This window comes from Rattus rattus, chromosome 1 (genome assembly GCF_011064425.1).
Source record: "Rattus rattus isolate New Zealand chromosome 1, Rrattus_CSIRO_v1, whole genome shotgun sequence".
Classification (NCBI taxonomy): domain Eukaryota; kingdom Metazoa; phylum Chordata; class Mammalia; order Rodentia; family Muridae; genus Rattus; species Rattus rattus.
Window position 1 is genome coordinate 241,257,694 of NC_046154.1, and position 14,565 is coordinate 241,272,258.

A 14,565-nucleotide genomic window follows, 5' to 3' on the forward strand; every position below is an offset into this window, starting at 1 on the left:
GAGGAGTCTCAGGGAATTGAATGGATCTCAAGGGCCCTGACTTGATCCATGGATACATCGACTGATGGGCTGCTAATTCAGTAGCCTTACTGGGAAATGATGGAAAGAGGTCATAGGGGTCTGCTGAGAGGAAGGAAGTCACTGGCAGCTGTGACTTCTCTTCCCCTTCCCCTGTCTCTCTCAGCTTCCTGGTAGCTTTGAGTTGAGTGGTCTCCTTTGTCCCATGATCGCACAGGTTCTGCCCTGCCACAGGCCGGCTGCCATGCAATCAAGTCACAATGGACGAAAAGCTCAGAAACTGGATCAAACAAGCCCTCTACACTCATGTGGTTCTTCTCAGACATTTCCTCAGAGGGGCGAGAAACAAAAACCATCTCTCATCATCTGCGCTCAGCTCGCTCTCTGGAGCATCAGATGCTCCATTTTGAAGTCATAGCACTGAGCTCTCAAACACAGAGAAGACACACTGTTGGTGCCAAGAAGAGTCAGTTCATTACTGTGACTTCCCATGCCTTGCATTTTTTTTAAAAACACAAGTCCATGAAACCCTTTGCTAAAAGGCCCCATTGCAGCTATGTTGCCATCAAGCCCTGACGGCATGCTGGCACTGTCCAGGTTGATGCTTCCACGGGGCCTTCCAACATGGATGACAACTAAATCCTCATCACTGAAACGCCATGGTAGGTGTTCAAACACTCCAAACACGAGCTTTAGATGCAAGAAAATCAGACATAATAGCTATTCTCTGTGGGGCCAGGAACAACCTCCTAAGACCACAAACAGGAAATCCAAGTTCCAAGTAGGGGCTCCCTTAAGGCTTAAGAATGCTTGCTCAGTTACCCAATTGGTGCACCGGGTCTACAGAGCGCATAGAGTCTCCAGGTTGTATCAACTTGTTCCAGGCAACTCACCTGTTCATGCTGTCCATTCCCCCATAAAACATGAGTTCCAACTTACATTCTCAGTGGGAAGCTTCTGGGATACTCAGGATACTCAGAGACAAGAAAGACATTTACCAACTAGCTAGAGCACGGATTCAGACAAACTCCAGCTAAACAAATCATGGTTATGCTCCTCTGTGTTCTTATTTCCCCTGCTCTGGATCCACAAGTCATTCTTTCTTTGACCCTATTAGTACATCCACCATTCATAGTTCCTAGCGCAATCAGATGTGCCTTCTTGCTGCACTGTGTTATACAGTAAATCTCACAGGAGACTGTTCTCCAATTTTGTTCTTTCTCAGGTTAGGGCAGTGAACAAGAAATAAAACTCAACATCATTCCTGGAAAGACAGAGCCAGTTTGCTTAATAAATCATAGCTTTTCCCCTTTCAGTAGAAAATGATTGTCTGAATGTTGATTGGCCTGCTACTATTCCTGCATTAAATTACAGGACTCTTTCTTTAGTCAGGGGCCTGTGGGCATGTCAAAATCTGACACAGCATGGACACTTCTAGATGTGCCATATGGAAGGGCAGTCCAGTCAACTGTGTGATTTTACAAAAGTAGCTTTTCTCAAACTTCCTCATGGATAGGATGCAAAACGTGCCTCTTTCAACACAGCTGTGTTGGTAAGCAAATGAATTATCGAGAGTGCAGAGGCTGGGAAGATGGCTCAGAGAGCAAAGTGCTTTCTGCACAAGTCTCAAGACCTGAATTCGGATTCTCAGAACCCATATAAAATCTCAGCACCATAGTGTGCCTGTAACCCACGGGCTAAAAAGAGACAGGCAGGTCTGCAGGCCTTCAGGTCAGCCAGCTCAACTGAAACAGTGAGTTGCAGGTTCAGTGTGTGACTCTGCCTCCAAAATTAGGGAGTAAATGGATTAAGGAAGACCCAAGATCAATCTCAGGCCTATACACATACACGCACCAATGAATGCAAAAACAAAATAAAAAATGTAAAGGATAAAAATTGTAAAAAGAACACAAGGTCACTTTGGTAAAACTAAATAAAACAGCAGTAGTACAACAGGTTGTATTTTTTAAGTGCTGACTGGCATTTTCTTAAACTATTCTTGTGCGTGTGTGCAGGCATGCGTGCGTGTACTGTCAGTTTTTATCACTTTGAGCACGAATATTGTGATGGTTTGAATAGGCAAGGTCCCCATAGACTCTCGTGTTTGAATGCTTGGCTCTTAGGGAGGGGAACTATTAGGAAGTGTGGCCTTGTTGGAGTAGGTGTGGCCTTGTTGAAGGAAGTGTATCACTTTAGGGAGGGGCTTTGAGGTCTCATATTCTCAAGCTATGCTCAGAGTGTCACCCAGTCTCCTTCTGCTACCTGCATATCAAGATGCAGAACTCTCAGCTCCTCCATCACCATGCCTGCCTTCACACTGCCATGATTCCCACCAGGATGATCATGGACTGGACCTCTGAAAATAAAAGGCAGCCCCAATTCAATATTTTCCTTTATAAGAGTTGCCTTGGTCCTGGGCCTCCTCCTCCTTTGGGGATACGGATGGAGATAAAGGAAGTCCTTGACTTCAGGTAGAACATTCCTGGGCATTCTTGAAGTGGACTGAGTTGGTTGTCGGCAGAGGTGGTGGCAGCCTAAGTGGTTCTTCTCTGGGCATCAGATGCAGATCAGTGCAAGTTTTCTTCATCTCCTGAGGACTCGGAGGCAGTCTCTCTCTCTCTCTTTCTCTGTCTGTCTGTCTGTCTGTCTCTCTCTCTCTCTCTGTGTCTGTCTGTCTCTCTGTCTGTCTCTCTCTCTTTGTGTCTGTCTGTCTCTGTCTGTCTCTCTCTGTCTGTCTCTGTCTGTCTTTCACTCTCTCTCTCTCTCTCTCTCTCTCTCTCTCTCTCTCTGTGTGTGTGTGTGTGAGAGAGAGAGAGAGAAAGAGAGAGAGAGTGATGGGCAATGTTTTCTAGATAACTTCTTCTTTAATGAAGGAGGTTTATGAACCTGATCTTGTAATCGGAGGAAGACAGAATGAGGGAAAGGGGAAATGGGGAAGAAGAGAAGAAAAACCTCACTTATGGCCATGGAAACCTTGGACCCAGCCTCTGGCGCAGGCCACCTGGAGTGGCACTAACAACCACTTTACTTTTGGTTCTTAGTAGTAGCTCAGAGTACATGATGTAGGAGAGGATAACTGTTAGTCTCTAATCTTTATCTGATTGAAGGAATGAGGTGCAGAGAGGTAGAGAGGTACAGAGAAATGAACAGGGGACCCAATACAGCAAGGGATAAAGGTACTGCCATATTGCCACCCCCTCTCTTTCAGAACAAGTTTGTTAGAAGGACTTGGTAGAGAAGACATGTAATAGCCCTCATTACATGTACTGCCCTTGAAACTTGGGTTTTGACTGGTTTCTATGCCTCAGCCTCTCACTGTCAAAACATTAATAACACTGGCGTCCCCAACACTACCCAGAAAAAGAAATGAACCAGAATGGCCAAACAGTGCACTCCCTGGTAGGTGCTTAGATGGATAAGGAGCAGAGAGACGCTAACTTAAACACACAAAGGCCAACACAGACTTGTTCAGTGTGTGTGTGGGTCTTCTGAAAGTGGTCAGTGATGTGGCTGCCTAGCAGCCATAAGGAGGCCTGATCCTCGGCCCACACTGATGTGTGACGAGAGCAAGACAGGGACACCGAGACTACTGCTAAAGGGGTGGAACAAGCACAAGGCAGGGCCTGACCTGAGCTGAATAAAGTGCAAGCCCAGAAACCATTTTGCACTTTTCAGTTGCCTCTGATGTCTAGCAAACACTTTCTGATGTCTCAAACACAGACAAAGCTCCTGGATTAAATTCAGATGGCTCAAGAGAGCTCCAGTCTGCTCTAGAAAGACCCTCCCCTCCCCAAGTCAGAAGATGCATGAGGAATCATTTTTCTCCCCTGTGGAGCCTCTGTGGTCGGAGAGGTCCCTACATGTTGTGCGCAAACCCCGTCAGCATATCCACAGAGAGTCTAGCCAGGGAAATGGCATCAAAGTGGTCAAGCAAGAGGGTTCCAACAGGCCCTGCAATGCTGAATGAGGGTGCCATTCAGAGCATTGTGTCAGCTATCCTTTCCAAACACTTCCAGAGCAGTGACTCCCTTGGTGTTTACATAGCACCTCCTGGAAGATAAGAAGACCTCAGTTTTACAGACGAGGAAACGGAAGCACAGAGCAGTTAAACCACTTGCTCCGGGTCACACAGCAGTGCGTTAACAGATGAGTTGATGACTCAGTGCATGACTCAGCAGATATGAATAATTGAAGAACTGGGGAGAAGAAGGTTGAACAAGGGCATCCACTAAGATTTCATAACTCCGTTTCACGCTATCTTAGCGTGCACCCTCTGTAATGTGCTATCACTGGCTTGCCTCATGGCCTCCTCACTCTAGCCAAGCAACAGTTACGATTCCGTAGCCCAAGGTTAAGAAGGAAACCTCCCTGACTGCACTCAGGGGATGCTTTCCAGTCATTCGGGTTGTTCAGATTCCAAACTCAAACTCACTCCATAGCCCCCAGGGCTTCCTCTGCTTTGTGGGTTTGGCAGGGCATAGGAATTGGTTTCATTTGTAGATTCCTGTGCGTACTTGGGGCTCACAACTGCCTCCTTCAGCCTGTTCCAGGTTGCAGGTAGAGACAGGCAAACAGCAAAAGGATTTATGTCTGAGACAGTGGTGTCACTACAGAAGGTAGGTTCTCTCTCTCTCTCTCTCTCTCTCTCTCTCTCTCTCTGTGTGTGTGTGTGTGTGTGTGTGCGCGTGCGCGCGCGCGCGTGCGCGCACACAGGCACGCGCACGTTGGGGTTGTGGCAATACAAGTTTGCACATGACATGACACGGCATACGTGTGGAAGTCAGAGGACTTTTTCTGGGAGATAATTCTCTCCTTCCACCAAGGTTCTGGAGATGGAACATGTCTTCAGGCTTGCTTGGCAAGCACTTCTATTGGCTGCCAGCTCCCAGAATGTATTTTTTCCTTAATCCGAAGTTCCTATGAGGTGGGTGGGCAAGTACAACTAACAGCTCATCTTATCTTCTCACTTCATTTTTAATTTCCTTTTTGGCCAGAAGACCACATTTTTACACTGAAGATTAGCCTTTGAAACTTCCAGCTCTGCACCCCACAGAGCAGCATTGGCGCTCACAGCTAATATGTTTCCCAAGCAACAGCCTTTATCCCTCTGACCCTCTGCCAGGTGGTGGGATTAGCAGATCTTCCACTAAAGGAACAAGGCACCTTCCTGCCTTTTGTGAGGATGTTTTTAACAGGTGGGTTTTCAAAGTCATAGGCTTTCATTCCTCAGTTCACTGGAAGCAGGTTAGCCTCCCAAGGTGCCCATCTAGGGAGCCAGGGAAAATTCTCAGGCTGGCTTGCCAACTAGGTGCTTAATCTTCCTGCTAAGTTCTGTCTCATCCTGGGAGGCTCACGATGGCTTTGAGCATCACTTGGTCCCTAGGCATCATAGGTTCTATAGATTCGGTGTGTACCAGCATTAGGAGAAAACAAATCTCATCAGAGACCTGGGATGGGGATTTTTGTGAAGATGGCAAAATCACACAAGTTCAGAACCAACCAAGAAAACTCAGGAAGCCTGATCGCAATGTGACTCTTGGGGCACACTGAAGTCAAGCTCGGGTCTCCCAGAGGGTGAGGCTGCTGGTCTTAGACTCAGGAGAAAGGAAGTGGGGGAGACTCAGGACCTCCTACTGACTAGGCAGTTGAAGCATGGAGTCCATGACCATTAATGAGAGCGCTCACATGGGGTAAATCTAGGCTAGAAGCTGATGTCCTGTCAGAAGCAGTTCTGCTTTCCCATGTAATTCCCATGCAAAGCTGTAGGATACAGAATGATGTTTTAAGTACACTGCACGTGGTCAGGGTCCTGGCCTCTGAAAGCGCCAGTAAATTCCAACTCTGTCCCTTTCAGCTATGGGATTCACCCACATCAGTGTCTTAACCTCGTCGACCCTCAGCTTCTGGTACCAGTGAAATGGGATTAGGATATAAATACAGAGACGACTCAGGCTGCTGTGGGGAGGAAAGTACAATGTTAGAGAGGTCAGATTCTCCAACCAGGCAGCCTGCTTGCAGGCTTGGCTGTGTTGAACGATAATCTGTGGTCAGGTGGGAACCCAGACACATGAAGAAAAACAAGATGCAGATCTAAGACAAACCAGACGGCTCAGGAGGTAAAGGCACCTGACACCAAGTCTGGCAACCTGAGTTAGATCCCCAGGACCCTCCCAGTGGGGGCAGAGAACAGAACCCAAAAGTGGTCCAGTGACCTGCACAAAAGCACCTGTATATGCTGATGTGTCAGTCCTGGAGCTGCAAAGTAGGAAGAACTTTCATCTCTAGTCTGACACTCGGAGGGTGACCCATGGGAGCTGAGGCTGCCTGTTCCCAAGATATCTCAGTTCTGAGACCCTGGAGACCCTTTCAGGCCGTGTTATTGCCTCAGTTCACCAAAGCAGAGTAAAGGGCCGACCGAGTCCTTCGCTCCGTGACCAATGAAATCAGGAGATTTATTGGAAGCTTCCATCCACACTTCGGAGGCTTTAAAGAAAGAGTTGTACCTTTATTTTCTTCCCACGGACCCTTTTATTTAGGAAAAAGTAAATAGCCAATTAGAGGAATTGTCATCTTTCATGTGAAGTTGTCCGTGGCCTGTTGAGCCTGAAACAGTATTTTGGAATTATTCCATTTTCTCAGTTAGAAAAGTCATAGGCTTGCTTTGGTTGTTTTTTGTTGTTTGTTTGTTTTGCTTTTTAATAGATGATAGATTTTTCTCAAGAGCTCTTTATTAAGTAAATATGTGTGCAGATAGCTACTTGGTTCCATTAGTTTCTTGTACATTCAAATGGATTTCTGTTGTTTTCTTTTAATGAAGCCAAATCCATCACATTCAATCTGTGAGGGTTATTTTTTTTAACCTGTATCTAGTAAAATTCAGGGAAAGTATTTTCTCTGTGAATGCTAGTTGTCCATTCCTAAAGTCACTTTTTAATTCTACCAAGTCACTTGGAACTAAAGACATATTCAATTTTCCTGATGATTTATTTATTTATATTTGAAAAATGGATCTTACTATATCGCCTTGGCTGGTCTTAAACTCGGAGATCTACCTGCTTCTGCCTCCCAACTACTGAGATTAAAGGCATATGCCATTAGGTCAAATTGGTTTTGACTTTTTAAAACCCTTATTTTATATTCTCTTTAAAATTTTCAAGTTATAGACAGGAGAGTGGCTCAGCAATTAAGAGCACATATTTCTCTCCCAGAGGACCTGAGTTAATTCCCAGCAACCACATCAGAAGGCTCACAACCACCTGTAACTCCAGCTCCAAAGGATCTGAGCGAGATCTGAGGCCCTCTGGCCTCTATGGGCATCTGCACTCATGTGCACAAACCCACCCACAGAGGTGTGCATATATATATATCACATAAATTAAAAATACTTTTATACTTACATGGTTGAATAACTTCAGTACTTTAGAAAACAAAACAAAACACACATAAAAAGGATCAGAGAAGAAAGGTCTAAATAACCCCAGACTAATCGGAAGGCACTTTTAACATACAAATATTTCCAGTCTTATTAATGTGATCTTTGAATGGGCTTTTGAAAAGCCATGGTGGACTAATCTGTCCACAAATTAACCTTCTAAGGAATAAAAGAAAAAAAAAAGTTTAGAAAGAAAGCTAGGGAGAGGGCTTAGTGGGCAAAACACTTGCTTTTCAGAGAGAAGAACCTGAGTTTGAGTCCCCAGTACCCATGCAAAAAGCCAATCATGAGTGCACAAGCCTGTAACCTCAGCACTGGGGTTCAGAGATAGCTGGACCCCAAGAATTTTCTGGCCAGATAGCCTTGAAAAAACAGTTAGCTTCTGGCTCTATGAGGTACCCTGTCTCAAGATGATAAGGTAGAGAACAATAGAGAAAACACTCCATGTCCTACTGTCACTTCTGAAGGTACCACTTCTGAAGGTGCATATAAGTATGTATTCACATGGTCATACACCCACTCAGATGTATGCACCAGACTCATACACAAACACACACACACACACACACACACACACACACACACACACACACAAATGCCCAGCATTGCTGAGTAATTTTCCAAAGGTTTATTTATTCATTTATTTATTATGTACACAGTGTTGTGTCTGCATATATGCCTGCACCTCAGAAGAGAGTGCCAAATCTCATTACAAATGGTTATGAGCCATCATGTGGTTGCTGGGAATTGAACTCAGGACCTCTGGAAGAGCAGTCAGTGCTCTCAATCTCTGAGCCACCTCTCCAGCCCAGTGGGCAATTCTTATAACCCAAAATTTATGGTGAATTTATTTACAAATAGATTTCTTTTCTCAGCAATTATACAAAGTATATCTGTGTGACAAAAGAGAAAACCGAGTCAGGGAGCAGGTGAGTGATCTGGTCGCTGAATTGAGCATCTCGTCGAAGTGCCCTGAAATCCAGGCAAAGTTCAATCCTTTGCATTGGGATGTGAGCAGAGACAAGCTGAAGGTCTGCATGATTTGGATGTGGCTTCAGTGGGTCCCCTAAGGATCCAAGTGTTGGAAGCTGGGTCCCCAGAAAACAATGTTAAGGGAAGGTGGAACCTTTCAGGGGTGGGTCCTAGTGAGAGGACACCAGACTAGCCCATCCTCACCATGTCCTGCTTTCTGACTGCTGAGTCACCAGAGGAATCTCTCCCTTGGGTACTCCACCCTTCATGCTCCTTGCTAGAACCTCAGCCAGGGGACCTCACTAGGGCCTCTGCCATGCTGCTTGAATTCTCAACTCCCAATACAGTAAATGAAACAAACCCCTTTTCTCTGCAATTACTCAGCCTCAGGCATTTTGGTATATCAACAGAAAACTACTAAAGGATCTTGCTACCATCTTATCTCTAACACACTCAGGGGCAATCAGATACAATGGGTTAAACCAGTACTTCTAAGAACTCTGTAGTCCCCACCTACGGAATCCACCCTCTGCCTTCTCACTGCCAGTAGGATAATCTTTGGGCTGACATACTGCTGCCTCAAGCTGTGGCAGAACCAGAGAGGGTGACAAGTGTGGGTTGGACCTCACCAGTCTACCCAGTCTACACCGGACTCCTCCCAATTTCCTCCCCAGGAGGCTACACTGAAGAATCCCTCCTGCTTGCTAGTCCTAAGCCCCAGCTGCATCCATGCATACTGGGTGGCTGTTTTTCCAGAGACTTGAGGTTGTGTCTAGCAGGCTGGATTAGGACAAAGTGCTTGAGTTGGTCTTTCTTCCCCCGGTCCCCGTGGTCTCTCACCGGGCCTCTGCACATTTGTACAGCCATGCCGTCCTGGATCCCAGCCTCTTCCTGTGTCTCCTTTCCAGAGGTAAAATAGGTACTGCATCATTTCCTGCTGTATTTCCCCCAAGTGCTGCCCCAACCTGTGTAGGAGGGGTAAGTCCTTTATTCGACCTTTATTCAACTTGAATTTCCTGTCTAAACTCAAAATGTCAAGATGTTTCAAACACACACCTGGGGGCATACACTAAACACTTAGTAAAAAGTAGATGCCACGGAAATCCTTCTCAGCGAGGCAAATAAGGCATGCTTACATAAACCTCTCCCACCTGGGCTCCTTCCAGGAGACAGAAACAGGGCGGGCCTTTTACACTGCTGTCTCCTACATAGGACATGAAGGATTGAAGAGGAAGAGGGAAGAGCCTCACTGGGACCATAGGGCTAGTCTCAGTCCATCCTGGGTACCTTAAATGCGATTGAAGTTCTCCCTGTTCTCCCAGCCAGGTTACGGAGTGTTTTGGTCTCGGGTGACTGTTCCCAGTAACAGTGCTCTGAGATCACTTCTCTGTCCCTGTTCTGGCCAGTTGGTGATTTCTCACCCTCCTTCTTCCATAGGGAAGAAGGAGATTTTAATGCTTTAATACAATTCAAAAGAACAAGAAACATAGGCTCCCCCAGGGCAGCATGGGGAGTTTTCAAAGAGGCTAATACGCTATTTTACCTTTAAGTCAGCTGCCTATTGACAGAGTTTTTCTTTGAGCTTTCCAGAACTTTTGGACTCCATTCCACCCTTTAGAAGAGACTCGTGCCCCGAAACAATCAATTTCTCTGGTAAATAGACTTAATTCATCTGGAACTTGGAGGCTCTGAAGCTTCCATGAGCGAACCTGGCCTTTTATCTTCTCCATAACTCCACAAGCCAGTGGAGAGGCCCATGCCTCTTACCAAGACTTAGCACAGAGGTACAAGGACTGAGTCATTCACACAGCTGGCCTGTGGCTGTGTCCCACTGAAAGCCGATACCCTTTCCTCACCTCCGCCTGCTGTTTCCTTAACTCCACCTTCCCAAATCTGTTGTTCAAATCTGAATGGCAGGCGTATGTACAGGTGCAAGTCCAATATTCAAAATCAAGTATTAAGCTGTATCTTCCAAGCAAATCCAATGCACCCTCTTGGCTTTGCATAATCATGCTGAGGTCTGGAGTCATACTGTCAGAAGTTTGCAGTGAGGGCCCTGCACTCTCTGACTATCCTAGTGTGTAAAGTGGCCCGAGGAAAGGACACACTGCAGGAATGGGAGGCGAGAGCACCTAGCTGCCTCACCTCTTTGTACAGAAGCTGACAGCAGCCTGTCGTCTCAGTCGCTCTGTTTCTCTTGCATGCACAAGGTGTACAACACTTCTGATATCTGCATGACATCACCCAAGAAAACACATCTGTTCTACTGCAGACTGACAGCAGAATCCACAGGTTTCCTTCTGTGGCCCCTTCAAAGGTGGGGACTCTCAGCATCTTTTAGCACAAGTGGCTTTGGTTCTGATAAATACCGAACAGAGCATAGCTCTTCATCCTCCCATGCACCTCCTCCAGAACACTGAGACCTCTGGGATAGAATTCGAGGACCATGTGTTTTTCCACTCCAGTACCTCCAGAATCCTGTGAGGTATCTGGAACTAAACAAAGTTCCCATAAACACTAGCTCAGATAGAATCAATGAAATCCAAGCCTCACCACCAAAGTAACCAAAGAAGTAGTGAATTCCAGACTTTTCAATGATGTTTGATGTTGGGTCTCCAATAAGAACATATCAAGACGTGAGTGGTTTTGGAGATGAAGAGCTGGAAGTGTTATCATATCACTCTGGTGTTGTTCCCTGGGGCTCATGGTTTTGCATTAAAGATAAAGAATTGAACAGAATGTCTAAGATAAATTTTAGGATGTGGACAAGGAGGTCATGCTGGTCTCTTTACATCTGTACATGGAAGCCCCTTAGCCACTACTATAAATACACGGTCAGGAGTCAGATCTCATCTCTCAAACCCAGCATTGAGAACTGCTGGCAATCACTTGACCTAGTGAAAGACAGGAAGTCACTCTGTCAGTGAGAGAGGAGGAGCCAGGGGGTAAACACTCCAGCCTCCCCAAACGAACTAGTTCTGAGGAAGAATCTGAGGGAACCTAAAGGAGGTGCAGACTGTCTTCACAAAGAGGCTTTGCTGTATGCCAGGTGCCTATCAGCAGAGAGCCACAGTTTCTTAATTTGCAGAGAGTGAAACTGAGACCCAGGACCCAGAATAGCTCGGGTGCCACGTTGCAAAGCAATTGAGCCTTGGCACTGAGACTCAAAGACAGGCTCTGATGGGGATCATGTCTGGGTTCCTCTGACCAAATTAGAACAGACATGCTCTCGGGTTCGCAAGCCAGTGATGAGGAATGCAGTTTCCATGTGGGTCATGCAATTGATCAAAAGGGCCTGAAAGTTTGATTCTAGAATTCGTGCTAACCAGGCCACCTCTCTGTGCACAAAGCACTGAGAAGTACTCTAGAAGTCCCCCTTGCCAGTTGTTTCACTTCCCCATTTTTAGTAATTTACAATCAGCTGAAGTTCACAAAAACAAAGTACATAGAAAGTTCTAGAACTTTTAAACTTATAAGTTTTGAAGCAACTTTTATTGCTGACTATTGTTACAATTGTTTCGTTTCACTGCTAGTTATCCTTAACCTTTTACTGTGCTCGATATAAAATTTGGACTTTATCATAGCACTTCATATGAGCCAGGGTCTCAGGTATTTACCGGGATCTTGGGAAATATCTCTGGATAAGAGACCATTGTACAAGGACAAGCTGACTGGTGGACTTTACTTTTTTTTTTCTGTTCTGTTTGCTTTCTGGAGACTGGGAAGGGCTTGGGATGAAAGCTAAGGTTCAGCTTCCACAAAGTAAAGCTCTGTTCAAACACAAACCCCTTGAGTCAGCAATTCCAGCCAGGTAAATTGATAGGGGTAGGTATCTAAGGCACACATCTGGAGGTGCCTTCCTGGGGAGGTCTGCCTGACACTTGTTTCTAGGTTAGAGTTCTGACAAGACAGGCCGCTTGGTGGGAGGAGACAGGGAAGATGTACTTGTCACAAAGTCATACTGACGATCCAGGATTCCGTGACATCCTTTTCTTTCAGGCCCATCCCCAAGAGGGAGGGGGAAATCGAGAACCTCTAACATTGGTGACAGCCAACTGTTCAGAGGCCCCAACCTCAGGAGGAGTGTAGGAGGAGTGGTGGTTAGCCTGCACCTGAAGGTTGAACTAGCACCATCTACAAATAGCTCAGAAAACGGTCAGTTTCTGCTCAATGCTACAGAGCCCAATAGTGTGGTGCTCACACTCCTGAAGAAACCTCTGTGGTCATTTCCAGCAACACTTCCTGTTTTTTAGCCCCAGATCTGGACAAAGCCAGTGTGGGGAAGCCCCTGCTAAGCTAAGCTAAGCTAAGGCCGTGGCTTTGCTGGCCAGTGTGACCTACACAAACAAGGCGGGAAGAAGAAACGTCATGTCAGAAAGGACAGGGAAGAAGTTCTCTCTCCATTCGTGTATTCCTTTCTCCTGTTCCCGTTCACATACATGTATACACACAAGCATATTGTGAGCGTATTTGCACGGCAGATGTCTACACACGGTTCTGCGTAATATCTATTCTTCAAGACTCATTTGGGTGTCCGTAGTAACGGCGGCTCCGCCTTACAGATATGGAAATTGTGGTTTTTAGAGGCTAAGTCACACGTTCAAAGCGAAATTCTTCATTTTACATTCATTTTTAGGCACACACAGGAGACACATGTGGGGAATTTTAGTTATTTTTTTTTCAGCCAATCATGAAAGTTCAGAAAATGAGTCGGCTTTGGTGTTTGGGACAGGAAAGGGAAGTGCAGAGGCACAGGGGCCCAGCCTAGAGGCTCTGGTCACAGGCTTAGGCGGTCTCATAGCTTAGCCTAACAGTTGTTTCCAAAGCAACCGACAGGGGGCAATGCATCCTTCTTTTTCAAACCTGGGGGTGCTCTAGCCCATCATCCAAGAAAGAAAACCTGGGGACACCGCCTTCAGTTACCAGAACACGCACATTGGTTTAGCAGGGTGGGTGCTCAGCGCTCTCCTGGAAGCCAGCGGGTGAATTTTAAATCAGTAGTAATAATGGAAAGAGAGGAAGGGCGTCCTGATCCTTGTCACGAAGTCTTTTCAGTGAGCACTTATTAGCACCAACTATGTGTCAGAAACGGTGGCAGAGACTGTCCCCTGCTCCTAGCAGTTTTTCTGCTGGGGAGCGCCCCTCACCTGCAGCTGGGAGGCCTGAGCGCTCCATCTCAGCACAAAAGCCGTGGAGGTGTGGGGACCCGAGACAGTGGTAAGCTGGGAGAGGACAAGGTTACCCATAAACACGGTCAAAGTCTGGCGAATACCTGATGTAGCAACTGTGCGAGCTGTCCTTGGGGGTCACTAGTGTCTCTTGAGGAGTCATTCAGCTTCTGAGATGCCTTGGCCAAACCATCTCCCACCCACTCGCACGCTTTTGGCCACGCACATGTCCTCTCATGGAGCGCGGCCAATTCCTGCTGGCGGAAGAAGCCGGCTAGGACCCTTGTGCAAGAGGCTGGAGAAACTCCAGGTTCCAGCAGATAGATGGAGGTCCGGGCACTCTTTTTGAGACTCCACGATGAGGCAAGGCGAAGCGCCCAACACCTTACCTGTACTATGAGGCGGGCACCGGGAGGCTTAGCCCCCGTCTCGAGTTCAGTCGCGCTGCCTCCCGCAAGGTCACACTCAAACGCCCACGCGTAGAAAAACGAGGGCTGAAAGTTGCTTGCGCAAAGGTCCGATTCCGAGCTAACAGTACTCCAACCAAGTCGCCTTGTCCGGTGTCACCACTTCCCACCCCGTGCACTTATCAAAGCGGCAGACCGTGCCCTGCGCAGGTCACACTACAGAGATGCAGACAAGTTGCTAACTTTGGTCACATTATTTCTTGGCAGCTGCGGCGCCTAACGGGTTTGGGGCAGATTCCAAGTTTAGAGTTGCCACCGCCGAGCTCACTTTGCCCACCCTAATCTACCCACTTTTCAACACACCGCTTCTTGTTGTGCTGTCCTAAACTCCAACTTCTCCCAAGATCCGAAGCAGGGCGGTATTAGAGGTGTCCCGGGGGCCGACAGCTTCCTCCCAGGGTTTGCGCCTGCCTACAGATGATTGGAAGACTCCATCCGGAGACTGTCCCACCACCTCTGGTCTAGAAAGTCAACGCTCTCCTAGCATCCCCACAGTGTCCCAGCCCGA

At 46.9% G+C, this 14,565-nt stretch overlaps 1 protein-coding gene across 2 annotated transcripts in view; it reads right to left on the bottom strand.

Annotated features, from left to right (window-relative positions):
- Positions 1 to 14,565, bottom strand: part of St3gal1 (ST3 beta-galactoside alpha-2,3-sialyltransferase 1) — a 68,057-nt gene that overhangs the window by 52,743 nt on the left and 749 nt on the right. The gene's annotated exons all lie outside the window — the stretch shown is intronic.